Raw genomic sequence first — 16262 nt, 5'->3', positions numbered from 1 at the left:
ATACTCTCTTCAGTACAAAATATATGCTTCATACTACACCGTGACTTTTCCTCCCTAAATGCTGGGCCTGCATAATGATTTAATGGCTTGTGGGTGGCTCTCCACTGTCAGGATATCTATTCTTTCTGCCTCTCGTGGAGACACTGTGGGTGGACAGAAAGCTTCTATCTAGCATGCTTTTTAATGTACAATCACCCCTAAAGGAAGGATAAATAGGAGCGTTGAATTCAGTCTTCTTATCAGACGTCCACATGCGCGACAGGAGATAGCGTTAAGAGACTAATTACGACCGCTTTGCATCTTTTAAACCACGCGTTGTGGATTATTTCACTTATTGGAGTCTACTTTTACTTAAATACTAAGATTGGGGTGTGCTCGTAATCTGATTTTTCTGGGCGGTACACAGGCGTACGGAGTCCCCACACGGTACAAATTAGGGTTGTACGGTATACCGGTATTAGTATAGTACCGCGATACTAATGAATCATATTCGGTACTATACTGCCTCTAAAAAGTACCGGTCCGCCATCACCCCGCGCACCCGTCGTCGTCATGTCGTGACATTGTTGGTTTTACAAGCAGAGGAGCATGTTCGGCAGCGCACACACATGGAGTACTTACAAGCAGACACAGTGTGTAGACAGAAAAGGGAGAACGGACGCATTTTGGCTTAAAAACTAACGATAAAGGTGACGTTATAACACTGAAACGCCCTCAGGAAGAAGTGCTTTAAGACATGGCGGCTAAAGTCCAGCCCCAGTCGGCAGTGTTTTAGCTACTTATAAATCACTAATCCTCGCCTCCATGGCGACAAATAAAGTACGTTTCTTACAAGTACCATCCCTGCAGGACGAGGAATAGCTAAATAGGCTTCACTACACACCGTAGCTCCCCCGAGTCAAAATGTAAACAAACGCCATCGGTGGATCTACCCCTAACATCCACTGTAATGATACCAAGTAAGTAGCGTATCTAGTCGATACTACTTCGATTACGTCAAATTTTTTTGGCATCACAACTTCTTCTTTCGTTTTTTAAAAATGTTGTATTATGTTTATAAACTCAAGAAATATGTTCCTGGACACATGAGGACTTTGAATATGACCAATGTATGATATTGTAACGACTTGGTATCAGATTGATACCCAAATTTGTGGTCTCATCCAAAACTAATGTAAAGTATCCAAACAACAGAAGAATAAGTGATTATTACATTTTAACAGAAGTGTAGATAGAACATGTTAAAAGAGAAAGTAAGCCGATATTAACAGTAAATGAACAAGTAGATTAATAATTAATTTTCTATCACTTGTCCTTAATAATTTTGACAAAGTAATATTTTATTTAAGAACAAACTTGCAATAAGAAACATATGTTTATTGTACCCTTAGATTTATTGTTAAAATAAAGCCAATAATGCAATTTTTTGTGGTCCACTTTATTTAGAAAAGTACCGAAAAGTATCAAAATAATGTTTACCAAAATATTGGTATCGGGACAACACTAGTACACAACATGTGATGGACAGGAAGTGAGAACTGAGAACGTGCCTGGTATGTTAACGTAACATATTAAGGTAAGAGTCATTCAAATAATTATAACATATAGAACATGCTATACGTTTACCAAACAATCTGTCACTCCCATGAAATCTTATACGTCTAGTCTCTTACGTGAATGAGCTAAATAATATTTTTTGATATTTTACGGTAATGTGTTAATCATTTCACACATAAGTCGCTCCTGAGTATAAGTCGCACCCCCGGCCAAACTATGAAAAAAACTGCGACTTATAGTCCGAAAAATACGGTAAATAAATACTTAAATATCTGCTTGTCACCCTGACTTGTAATTTCAAAGCAGCTTATTCATCAATTTGTACGTTAAAAAAAAAAATCTAATATTCAAATGCATAGGCGATGACGTAATATCACAAGAGGATTATACATGTATATCCATATATATTCACTATACAAGCGACCCTAACTATGATGTGGCCCTCAATGAAAACGAGTTTGACAGCCCTGGCCTACGTTGCATCTTTCATTTCAGCTCCAAACCAAAAGTCCTTCTGTTCAGTCTTATTTTGTTTACTCTGATCTTTTCCAGTAAGATGCTCTGATTGATTTCCCACCTGCGTACTATCCATTACCACATAATCACCCGGACGTTATTACACACACTCGCTCTCTTTACGCTCACGAGACTACCTCAGGTCATCCTAAGGAACTTTTCTTGCCTCTGGCTTGCACACGTTGACCTTTCTAAGCGCTGGATAGGGTGGCAGCAGCAGTAACTCACAAGGAGGCGTACCCCCCCCCCCTTCGCCAGCAGCCAAACTCATCAACATGTACGTTGCCAAGTCCCTATGGACGCACTAAAAGTGTATGTGCACGTGTGTTTGACTCAGACGCTGCGTGTGTGTTCTTGTATTTCTACCCTTCTTGAGACATCAACAAGGAAAAGTACCTTCCACATGAGGACCGGTGAACAAGTTAGGACCGAAATCATGGTCCCAATACAGAAAACCATTGCATTTAATAGAGAGCCAAATACTAGAGTCCGTGAACATTGCTCCAAAGTCAGGATTTTTGGTTCATTTAATGTGCATACAAAAGTAAACATTGACAGGTGCAAAGGCAGCAATATATGATAAAACAAGACGGCAGCTAAAGAAGGACTTCCCTATTCAACCCCGAAAAAACCCGCCAGGTGAACAGCTGATTGTACGACCTCCGGTGCTGACGTAAGACAACCCGCGTCCCATATGTGACCGTAGGATGAACAAATACACTACAGTACTAAGACTATCGTGGCCATTAACAGTTTGCTTCTACAGCTGGGTTGCCCAAAGTGCGGCACAGGGGCCATCTGTGGTACGTGACTCGTTTGTCATCAGCCTTCAGCACATTACAAACAAATAAAAATAGAGAATGTCTCATTTGCACCCCTGGTGGTGAAATCTATCATCATTAGGGTGCTTCCAAAAAGGAGGGATGTTTCCAAATTGACTATGTGTCGCTTTTAAAAGTGCTCCCCCTCTGGTCAACATATGAAATAACAAGTGTGTGTAAAAATCTAAAGTGCTCCCCCTCTGACCAACATATGAAATAACAAGTGTTTGTAAGAAATTAAAATTTGGCCAAAATTAATAAAAATATTAAAATAAATATTTATGTAAAGGTATACTGTAATAACTTGAAGTAAATAATGAAGATTAAAAAACAATTACAAACAAAACATTCAAAAAAAGAGCATACCTTTTTTTTTAAATATATTTGCATAGTATGTATATATTATTAATGTTGTAAATACAAATGTTCTAGAAAGGGTGGTCCTAAAGAGGTAGGCATTTTTCTCAGGTCTCAAGAAGGTAACAAATTCAAGAGAGAGCGTGTGTGTGTGTGTGTGTGTGTGTGTGTGTGTGTGTGTGCGTGTGTGTGTGTGTGTGTGTGTGTGTGTGTGTGTATGAGTAAGTGTTTTTATTAGGTCACCTGCAGTAACTCTCTACTGTACTGAGGGTAGGCAGAGTGAAAGACTTTAAATCAGTCAATGTTTTTATGATAGAGGAGTATTTTATCTTATCGTTGAGTCTTTTTTATCTCATTGTTAAGGGTTTATTTGAGTGGCTTTGTTGGCAAACTTTATTGATATAGTAACCTGAAAAGAGATAAATGTAGTGATGACAGAGTTTATCAATTCCCGCAAAGTCTGCCTAGCAACAAGTGTCATGTGGTGTTTGTTGTTGAGTCTGCTAGGAAATCATTCAAGGAACTTTATTGTCAAAGAAAAATAGTATGTTTGTAATACCATAAATATAAAATGATATAGAGTGGGTTATATGAGTAGATTATCAAAAGATAATAATGTAAAAAGTAGAATAAATGGTGATCTGTGATGCGAACTATTCTACATTGGGAATAAGCGGTAGAAAATGGATGGATGGATGGGTTCATCATTTTCTAAAATCATTTAAAAATATATATATATACACTACCGTTCAAAAGTTTGGGGTCACATTGAAATGTCCTTGTTTTTGAAGGAAAAGCACTGTACTTTTCAATGAAGATAACTTTAAACTAGTCTTAACTTTAAAGAAATACACTCTATACATTGCTAATGTGGTAAATGACTATTCTAGCTGCAAATGTCTGGTTTTTGATGCAATATCTACATAGGTGTATAGAGCAACGATCCAGCAACTATCACTCCAGTGTTCTAATGGTACAATGTGTTTGCTCATTGGCTCAGAAGGCTAATTGATGATTAGAAAACCCTTGTGCAATCATGTTCACACATCTGAAAACAGTTTAGCTCGTTACAGAAGCTACAAAACTGACCTTCCTTTGAGCAGATTGAGTTTCTGGAGCATCACATTTGTGGGGTCAATTAAACGCTCAAAATGGCCAGAAAAAGAGAACTTTCATCTGAAACTCGACAGTCTATTCTTGTTCTTAGAAATGAAGGCTATTCCACAAAATTGTTTGGGTGACCCCAAACTTTTGAACGGTAGTGTATATAAATATGTATATTTTATTTTTTAATTTTTATAAAGACATATTTTGGGCTATCTCCATGTAACCAAAATGAACATTTCTACCCTGAAACCTGTTTTGAAAAAGTTTCAATTTAACGATTTTCTTTCATTATTTTTTATTTTCATTATTTATTTCTTCGGTCAATGGTCAACAAAATAAACAAACAGTTTTACATAAACAAACAGTTGTACATTCATAAATTGAAAATGTTGCAGACCGAAAGGGTTTTGGCTGAAGTTGAACACTTATTGAGCCAACCCTATAAACCAGGGGTGGGCAATAATTTTTTACCGGGGGCTGAATGAGCAACCCGAGCACTGCTGGAGGGCCACATCGACAATATTTCATTTAAATTTTGCTCAATATTATTTTTGATATACCGTAAGATAAATCATAATAATAATAACAATTAATAATAATAATAATACTTTCATTTAACCTAACTTAACTTTATACAAAAGCAGATTGCTTTTGATGGTTTTATTTTTAACACTGTCTTACACTACACTTCCTGATGTATAATACAATGCAAAAATGTCAATTTCTGCACAGGATTAACAATGTCAAACACAAGATGAGCTTCCAAAAATTAAGACATTTCCTGAGTCATAGTGACTCAAGAATTGATTCTCAATTGAATAGTCACCCCATGGATGTGCAGGAAAAAGAGATTCTTAATCTCAATGGGACTTTTGTGGGTAAATAAAAGGTAAACAAAATGTTAAGTGCCGAAAGATTCACAGACCTAATTGTTTCATGATTTTTTTTGCTATTATTATTTTCTTTGTAATGTGTGCGAAATAGCTAAAAAAAAATAGTTGTGGGACAGCTCGAATCTCAGCTGTTTGCTTAATTGTAACTGAGTAAATTTACATTTATGTTGTATTTTCAACTCTTAATCAGATAATACACATATTGAACTGGTCAACATTTTTGAGAGTTCCTACGTTGATTGTGAAAACAATGACAACTGATGCGTTTGATTCGCATGTTTGCCAAGGTCATTTCTCCCAGAATACAGAAGGACGTCGTCAGGAAGCACTTGAAGGTAAGATGGAGATTTATTCTCAACTTGCATAAATCAAAAGATGAACCAGCGTGCTGCTGGGAACACACAAGATGCTCAACGCTATATTTAGCTTAGCATAAGAACGAGAACTCAATAGCATTAAACCAAAAGTTGATTGTCAGCAAACAAGGTTGCCAGGCTGAGTGGAGCAGGTATAAATAGCTCTCTGATTAGTGATCAGGAGCAGGTGAGCGTTTGGACCATTAATCAGAGGCAGGTGCAGTAAATCAGCGCCCATGGCAACTAGAGCCCGGCATATACTCTCGCGTCACGCAGATTGTGTAGGCCAGAGGTGTCAAATTGATTTTAGCTCAGGGGCCGCGTGGATAAAAATATATTGCCACTGCCGGACTGGATAAATCATGGCATTAAAACTTTAAAATAAAGACAACTTCAGATTGTTTTCTTTGTCCTACTTTGGCCAAAAATAGAACAAGTGCATTCTGAAAAATTTACATAGTGTACAATAACCCTCTTGGCAAAACATTTCAAGTTAGTTGAATATTCTGAGTTAAAAATTGGTTGCAGTTCAAAAACACCATAAAGAACAAGTTAAGACATTTGTGTCAGCCAAAAACTTTAAGCACTTCCTGTTTAGGATTCTCATGTTGGCCAGTTCACCTGTTAAAATGTTTGGAAAAGCAACAGAGTGTTTCCTCAAACCACCATTGGTGAAATCCGCAACTGCCACAACACATTCATGTATCATCATTCAAAAATTACAAATATAATCAAAACAAATATCAAAAATCATTGTAACATAACTACAAACTTAACCAATGTGACAAGATTTAAGCGTAAAATAAAAAAGAACAAACCTTACGAATGTAGAAACAGACATTTTTACAATGGAGTCCAGGGTGCATTTAACCAATTGCAAGCGCTGCGTGGAACTTTAACTACAAATATGATGGTCAAGTTTTAAAGGGAAACTTCGGTTTTTTTCAACCTGGGCCCTGTTTTCATAATTTTTTCTGTATATGTGAGTGCTGGATAAAACATTTTTTGAGGTCGCGCCAGTATTGAGCAGGGCAGGCAGCCTCCAGCCCAGCTAACGCTCGTACACAGGGCAACTGGCTCTCGTCAAAATTCGGCCTATAAACATGCATTTTTTTCACACTGACAGGCTCAGATAGTTACAATGAGTGTCCGACAACATACTAGAAAGGAGAAATTAACGTATGTCTCTACCTTTAGCTGGAGATCGCTGTTTGTTGTGAGCTGTGTCCAAATCTCACCACGCTACAAATCTCGTTCCGAAATCTCGCGATAACTCGCGACAAAACACCGGTGGAAAAACAGTTACCTGACTGAGGTGAAGAGAGATGACTGAAGTGATTTTCTGTTGGATTACCGAAGACTGTTATTTTAGTTAGGGTAATCCAACAGAAAATCACTTCAGTCATCTCTCTTCACCTCAGTCAGGTAACTGTTTTTCCACCGGTGTTTTGTCGCGAGTTATCGCGAGATTTCGGAACGAGATTTGTAGCGTGGTGAGATTTGGACACAGCTCACAACAAACAGCGATCTCCAGCTAAAGGTAGAGACATACGTTAATTTCTCCTTTCTAGTATGTTGTCGGACACTCATTGTAACTATCTGAGCCTGTCAGTGTGAAAAAAATGCATGTTTATAGGCCGAATTTTGACGAGAGCCAGTTGCCCTGTGTACGAGCGTTAGCTGGGCTGGAGGCTGCCTGCCCTGCTCAATACTGGCGCGACCTCAAAAAATGTTTTATCCAGCACTCACATATACAGAAAAAATTATGAAAACAGGGCCCAGGTTGAAAAAAACCGAAGTTTCCCTTTAAGTCTTACGTTTCGTTATTTTACCTGTTGAGTGGATCGTTTACAATGAAAGAAGCTATCGTGCGTCGATATTCCTTCCATCTGCTGCCAGCCAAAACAGGAGCAGCCAATAGCTTGCATCTGCGCTGACTGGAGTAGCGGCTGCCAATCCAGAGGGCGCTTAAAGTCAGCTGACATGTCATCTTTTAACATTGTCTTGTGTGATGTGGGTTACACTTGAATTGCTGTTGCGTCATCCAGTGGACACATTCAGAACAACAGTTTATTTCAGTAAAAAAAAATCAGCTCATGTTTATATTCAGTAAACTGATTTTGCGGGCCGCGGACCAGATTAAAATCTTTTCACGGATTGACACCCCTGGCGTCAGGTCCTCTCCCCCTGTGTAGCCTCCGTGGACCTCCAAATAATCCTAGGTTTGAACGCAGACCAATCACACAGACCAGTCACTTTTTGCCGAGGAGGGTCCCTAAACACAGGTGAACACAAATTATTGTATGAAATGAAACAACAATGATTAACCGATTGCATGACAAGTGATATTGTGTACTTAATCTCATGCGCTCTAAAAATAATTACTCTATGTGTCGTTTTTCAGCGTATTGTGTTGTTGCGCCCAGAAGAAGTCAAAGTACGACACTCTTTTCAACTTTTATTGTCAATCTTGTGCTAACAGGTTAAATTTGGACACTCATCCTTTCCCGTGCACACCCAACACTTCGTTCTCCGTCAATAATCTGTCAGGCACGATATATTTACAAACTCTGAACATGACCATACAGATTAACTTAATTTACAATAGTTATTTAACAGTTTTGTTGGGGGTCCTGTCACTGACCGGCCTGACTGGTGGGGTTCGTGGTCCCTTGTTCCCTGGGGACGGCACCTGCTGTTTTGGGTTGGATTCTGGGGCCGTACTTTGGCTACCGCACATACTGGCAGACAAGTATATTGTACATACAATTATTCATACATACGCGCACACATTAGGTACTTGTGCTAATACATATGTACCATATTTTTCGGACTATAAGTCGCAGTTTTTTTCACAGTTTGGCCGGGGGTGCGACTTATACTCAGGAGCAACTTATGTGTGAAATTATTAACACATTACCGTAAAATATCAAATAATATTATTTAGCTCATTCACGTAAGAGACTAGACGTATAAGATTTCATCGGATTTAGCGATTAGGAGTGACAGATTGTTTGGCAAACGTATAGCATGTTCTATATGTTATAGTTATTTGAATGACTCTTACCATAATATGTTACGTTAACATACCAGGCACGTTCTCAGTTGGTTATTTATGTGTCATATAACGTACACTTATTCAGCCTGTTGTTCACTATTCTTTATTCATTTTAAATTGCCTTTCAAATGTCTATTCTTGGTGTTGGGTTTTATCAAATAAATTTCCCCAAAAAGTGCGACTTATATATGTTTTTTTCCTTCTTTATAATGCATTTTCAGCAGGTGCAACTTATACTCCGGTGCGACTTAAACTCCGAAAAACACGGTACACATGCTCCCACAAACATACACAAACACACATACTTCCACGCCACATTTATCGTACAAACATACATATACAAGCGCATATGCATACATACACTCATGCATATAATCACGTTTCATCAAACATTTATTATTGTTGTCCCCCCCAGGAGAAACTGGATGAAAGCATGGCACACTGATAAAGCTTAACCTGTTATTCCTATAACAATCTACAAGGTTAATATGGTTTGCTTCTCTTTCTTCCCCTCCATTTATCTGCTGTCTTTTGTTAAGTTATTATTTTTTGGCCCGCGACACATTGTACACACGAAATAAACAGTCTCAGATTAGATTGAACAAAAAATGGCGTTGGCCCAAATCCTTAGAACAATGGGACTACCTGCACTTTGTCCTACCATGTTGAACATGTTTTCAAATGTATTGTAAGCTATGGTTAATTAGAGGGGTCATTTTACTGTGTTTTTTTCTATATTTAAAACACTTCATTGTGGTCTACATAACATGCAATGGTGGTTCTTTGGTCAAAATGTTGCATAGATGATGTTTTACAGATCATCTTCAAGCTGCTTTCTGACTGTCTCTTCAGGATGCACCCTTTTGTCGGCGGTCTCATTTACGTGGCTCCACTACTGTCTTCTCCCCGCCAGCCATGTTGTAGTTTTTAGCCCTTCCATATGGAGTCTACTGACAAATTTAAGTTAGAACTATACGCAACAGCGGAGGATGCATGTGCATGTACGAGCCAGTCTGCCCCGCAACAAGAGGATAGAGAAAAAGAGAATATATTGACTACAGCTCGGACTAAAATGGCAGCAAAGCACTTTTGTTAAATTCATATCAAATATGGATAATCCCCTAATGTCATCGGTATGAAAAACATCACAGGATTGGCAAATTCCATACGGCTCGTTTGGAGGAAGTATTAAGGCAGATACTTTTATAAAGATCTCCGCCATGGTTTAATTTAACATTTTTGAGACTCATGCAGATACCAAATACACAACAACAGGTCCCCTTTAAGCCCTCAAAAAGGTTTAGTTGGTGGTATAGCGCTCGATGGTCATGTTCCTATGATGCGGAAGCAGCGTGCAGGTAAGAGAAGTCTTTTAAAGCTTGCACACAGACCAAAATACACAGAGTGCCGCAGGGAGACAAACGGCAAACCTAAGCCTAGCATAAATAAACAAGAACACATTTTGTAGTGTGCAAAATAAACTAAACAGTAGTATCGACTGTGCAAAAGTAACTGAATAATGGACCTGCAAGGAAGGCAGGGTCATATGAACCTCTCTGATTAGCGCTCAGAAGCAGGTGAGCCTCTTGATCACTAAGTAGAGGCAGGTGCGATAAATCCGCGACCCTAGCAATTAGAGGTAACCAAGTAAGGTAGCGCTGAAACAGAAATAGAACCTTAACACACAAGAAAACCACAACAAAGGCAAAGCAAGGTCATGGCAGGTTTGAGTTTGAGTTTGAGTTTATTTGGAACATGCATGGATACAACATGATACATCACAATTTCCAGTTTCTCTATACAACATGTTCGAAAAGGAGTAGGACGAAGTAGAGCTTATTTAATCCCACCCCTTTTCTTTTACATAGCAGTTGCTAAAACTTTTGTTCACTTCCTGGTCTCAATGTATTCACAATATATTCCATTAGTAATCACAGTAAAAATAAATAAATAATAATTGGTGAAGTAAGTTATATTTTATATAGTAAGATTATCTTGAAAATGAATGGATGGATGAGATAAATTCTGAATGTTTATCATGGTTCTTCTTCTTTGTACTTTGTAAACACTTTAAGTTTGCAGAGTTTCTTGAAGTGGATCATATTAGTACATTGTTTGATTGCTTTGCTTAATCCATTCCATCATTTAATTCCACATACTGATATACTAAAGGTCTTAAGTAGGGATGTCATTCACACAAAAGGGTTGTTTCTTTCGGTTATTAATATTCCGGTTCCTACAATATATATCAATATAGCCTGCAAGGGATACAGTCCGTAAGCACACATGATTGTGCGTGCTGCTGGTCCACTAATAGTACTAACCTTTAACAGTTAATTTTACTCATTTTCATTAATTACTAGTTTCTATGTAACTGTTTTTATATTGTTTTACTTTCTTTTTTATTCAATAATTTTTTTTAAATTTATTTATCCTATTTTATTAATTTTTTTTAAAAAGTACCTTATCTTCACCATACCTGGTTGTCCAAATTAGGCATAATAATGTGTTAATTCCACGACTGCATATATCGGTTGATATCGGAATCGGTTGATATCGGTATCGGTAATTAAAGAGTTGGACGATATCGAAATATCGGATATCGGCAAAAAGCCATTTTCGGACATCCCTAGTCTTAAGTGTTGTACGTGCGTACAGATGTTTTTAAATTACATTTTTCTCTAAGATTATATTTATCCTCTTTTGTTTAGAATAATTGTTGTATATTCTTGGGTAGCAGATTATAGTTTGCTTTGTGCATAATTTTAGCTGTTTGCAAATTCACTATCTCGTGGAATTTCAGTATTTTTGATTCAATGAATAAAGGGTTTGTATGTTCTCTATATCCAACATTATGTATTATTCTAAATGATCTTTTTTGTAACACTGATAGTGAATGAAGTGTACTTTTGTAGTTGTTTCCCCATATATCTGCACAATAACTCAGATATGGTGGAATAATAAAATGAGTGAAAAATGGTAATAATAATAATAATAATTCAGATTCAAATTGGTTATATTTGAACATATACAGTTTTAAAATGATGCATTACCTTAATCATAATAAGAAACTAAATATTGCAAATGGTTTGGATTAGATATTACATTATTTGTATCTGTTAAAATGGTTTAGCACAGGTAATCCAAAATGCGGCCCAGCTTGAGTTTTGTTGGTATCCAGAATAAAATAAAAAATAACATTTGGAAAAAAGGGTAAAACAGAGCAAAAAAATACTATTTTGTCATGATCCGTTACCCGGGTCATGGCGTGATTCATGTTTAGTAGCTTGTTTCCTACGTTTTAGTCTCCACCCTCTTTCCTTTGTTGGTTTCCATGGGCACTAATTGTCCACACCTGCCTTTGTTTAGTAATGAGTGTTCCCAGCAGGTGTTTTGCTTAATCACGCCCCTTTATACTTTTCAGTCACCCAGCACGAGTTGCTGGGTCAATGCTCGCTATACGCGACATTTAAGTTTCTTCTAAGTTTTTCACCTAGCGCAGGGGTCGGCAACCCAAAATGTTGAAAGAGCCATATTGGACCAAAAATACAGCAACAAAAAAATGTCTGGAGCTGCAAAAAATTAAAAGCCTTATATAAGTGTTATAATGAAGGCAACACATGATGTAAGTGTCCATATTAGCTATATTAGCCTACTATCAAAAGCTGACGCAAATCTTTGTTGACAGAAATGTTGTATTTTAATTGGTATTCTACACATTTTTGCAACATTGGAAATCATTAGTAAAATGGAGGCTTCTCACAGGATGAGATAACTTCTGGAAATTCCTGGCTCAGAATGGCCAAATGTATAGATGTGTGTGTCCAAGTTTAAGGAAATGGCTGGCTGTCTTTTTCTAATGGAATTATTTTCAATCTTTGTAAGCTGGGTAATGTTTGCTGTGGTCTGGAACAACATGGCACACAAACAACTATCTGAAATGCAGCTAATATTACATACAGATCATGTGTCATGAGACATGCAATTATAAATTAAATACGGAGAGGACATAAGTAAAGGAAATTAAATGAGCTCAAATATACCTACAAAAGAGGCATAATGATGCAATATGTACATACAGCTAGCCTAAATAGCATGTTAGCATTGATTAGCTTGCAGTCATGGATTGACCAAATATATAATAATAATAATAATACCTGGGATTTATATAGCGCTTTTCTAAGTACCCAAAGTCGCTTTACATGTTAAAAACCCATCATTCATTCACACCTGGTGGTGGTAAACTACTTTCGTAGCCACAGCTACCCTGGGGTGGACTGACGGAAGCGTGGCTGCCAATTTGCGCCTACGGCCCCTCCGACCACCACCTGTCATTCATTCAACATTCATTCACCGGTGTGAGCAGCACCGGGGGCAAGGGTGAAGTGTCCTGCCCAAGGACACAACGGCATGGTAAGAGGCGGGGAGCGAACCTGCAACCCTCAGGTTTCTGACACGGGCGCTCTACCCACTACGCCATGCCTGATTAGCACTCCAGCAAATCAATAAAATCAATAAAGCTCACCTTTGTGCATTCACGCACAGCATACAATGTTTGGTGGACAAAATGAGACAAAGAAGGAGTTGCATAAAACACGTCTTTTTGTGGCAGCATCGGAGAAAGTTGCACATGTAAACAAACTACGATGAGTTCAAGGATCGCTGAAATTAGTAGGACAAAACGGTGCTGGCCAAACACTCTCATCAGTCTAGCATTTTTAACATAAACAGTGGGATTTTTAACAACTAGGAAGGTTTGTGTCATGTTTGTTCTCCTACAGAAAATATATTAAAACAAAAAATATATTTTTTTCTTCATCTTTTTTCATTTTCACACATCTCCGAAAAAGGTCCAGGGAGCAATTAGGTGGCCGCTCGAGCCGCGGGTTGCTGACCCCCGACCGAGCTCAAATGTTTTTGCCGCACTCCAGTATTCCTCGCTGTTCACCCTTGGGGACTATTTGATTTGTTGCTCCACGCTTGTTTAGCGTCTGAGCTTTTGTATTTTTGTCCTGCCTTAAATAATTCAAGCTGAATCCTACCTGCACGCTGCTGTTGCTTGTCTTTCTGCATTGGAGGGAACGCGACCATCGCAGCCATGCGTTCCCTACGTAACATACACTATATTGCCAAAAGTATTTGGCCACCCATCCAAATGATTAGAATCAGGTGTCCTAACCACTTGGCCCGGCCACAGGTGTATAAAATCAAGCACTTAAGCATGGAGACTGTTTCTACAAACATGTGTGAAAGAATGGGCTGCTCTCAGGAGCTCAGTGTTGAACTGTCATAGGATGCCACCTGTGCAACAAATCCAGTCGTGAAATGTCTTCACTCCTGAATATTCCAAAGTCAACTGTCGGCTTTATTATAAGACAATGGAAGAGTTTGGGAACAACAGCAACTCAGCCACCAAGTGGTAGACCACGTAAACTGCCAGAGAGGGGTCAGCTGATGCTGAAGCGCATAATGCAAAGAGGTCGCCGACTTTCTGCACAGTCAGTTCCTACAGAGCTCCAAACTTCATGTGACCTTCCAATTAGCCCACGTACAGTACGCAGAGAGCTTAATGGAATGGGTTTCCATGGCCGAGCGGCTGCATCTAAGGCATACATCACCAAGTCCAATGCAAAGCGTCGGATGTGTAAAGCACGTCGACACTGGACTCTAGAGCAGTGGAGATGTCTTCTCTGGAGTGATGAATCACGCTTTTCTATCTGGCAATCTGATGGACGAGTCTGGGTTTGGAGGTTGGCAGGAGAACGCTACATTTCGGACTGCATTGTGCAGAGTGTGAAATTTGGTGGAGGAGGAATTATGGTGTGGGGTTGGTTTTTCAGGAGTTGGGCTTGGCTCCTTAGTTCCAGTGAAAGGAACTTTGAATGCTCCAGGATACCAAAACATTTCAAACAATTCCATGCTCCCAATCTTGTGGGAACAGTTTGTAGCGGGCCCCTTTCTCTTCCAACATGACTGTACACAAAGTAAGGTCCACAAAGACATGGATGACAGAGTCTGGTGTGGATGAACTTGACTGGCCTGCACATAGTCCTGACCTGAACCTGATAGAACACCTTTGGGATTAATTAACGCTGCTGACCCGTCTCCGCTCGGGATGGTTCCTGCTGGCCCCACCATGGACTCGACTTTCGCTGATGTGTTGGACTTTCACAATATTATGTCAGACCCACTCGACATCCATTGCTTTCGGTCTCCCCTAGAGGGGGGGGGGGGGGGGGGTTACCCACATATGCGGTCCTCTCCAAGGTTTCTCATAGTCATTCACATTGACGTCCCACTGGGGTGAGTTTTCCTTGCCCGTATGTGGGTTCTGTACCGAGGATGTCGTTGTGGCTTGTACAGCCCTTTGAGACACTTGTGATTTAGGGCTATATAAATAAACATTGATTGATTGATTGATTGATTAGAACGGAGACTGAGAGCCAGGCCTTCTCGACCAACATCAGTGTGTGACCTCACCAATGCGCTTTTGGAAGAATGGTGGAAAATTCCTATAAACACACTCCGCAACCTTGTGGACAGCCTTCCCAGAAGAGTTGAAGCTGTAATAGCTGCAAAAGGTGGACCGACGTCATATTGAACCCTATGGGTTAGGAATGGGATGGCACTTCAAGTTCATATGTGAGTCAAGGCAGGTGACCAAATACTTTTTTGCAATATAGTTTATTTCATGAGATAAAACTGAAATGTTGATTCCGATAGTTAATAACAAAACACTTTGTCAATTTAAGAGATAGGTGACTAAGTTTTGTCATCTTTTTTTTTCTTATGACAAAAAATGGCCCTGCATTCTTTGACTTTCACTATGCGGTCCTTGGCAAAAAAGGTCTGGACACCCCAGCATGAAATCAAGTTGTGCTTGGATATCACTCAATAAGCTCCTTTTTAAACTGATACAATTCCACATTTCAACCATCAACTTATTGATTTGACTGGTGACAAATAAAACAATGGTCTGCACTCTCTGAGTGTTTGCAAATAAAGCCCCCCTACCCCCAACACCATTCCCCTTCTGTTGAAATTAGCTGCCCCTGCTTCGGATTAAAGGCGCCGCCTCCCGTTTGCAATCCTTCTGGAGCCGAAGATAAGAATATTTAAAAGATGGCTGTCTCGTCTCCTTCCACACTTCACAAGGAAGCATTCTGACAGACAGCGTGCACACACACACACGCGCGCGCCTTCCGGAGGTCAGACGATACAGTTAACCTCAATTACCACCGTGCTTTACAACGTGGGTCAGGGGTCGCAGGCGTGATGAGGACGCTCACACAAGGATAGCCGGAGGTGTTTTGGACAGACAGCCTCTCTAATTGTGCCTCGTCCGTGTCCCCACACTCGTCATGGCCTCCGGATCCTCCAACAATGGAATCAATCTTGCAGTCTCACTGGTTTAAATGTAACTTAGATATTGGGTTTCACTATGTAAAAGCGCTTTGAGTCACTAGAGAAAAGCGCTATATAAATACAATTCACTTCACTTCACTTCAGTTGATCGTGTCTGCAGAAAGGAGGACAGCGTCGCTAACCAATGAGCTTCTTCACAGAAAGTGGTGTTCCACAAGACACAGTTCTTGGA

The sequence above is a fragment of the Entelurus aequoreus genome, linkage group LG26 (genome assembly GCF_033978785.1).
Source record: "Entelurus aequoreus isolate RoL-2023_Sb linkage group LG26, RoL_Eaeq_v1.1, whole genome shotgun sequence".
NCBI classification, from domain to species: Eukaryota; Metazoa; Chordata; class Actinopteri; order Syngnathiformes; family Syngnathidae; genus Entelurus; species Entelurus aequoreus.
This window is presented reverse-complemented; position numbering follows the sequence as displayed.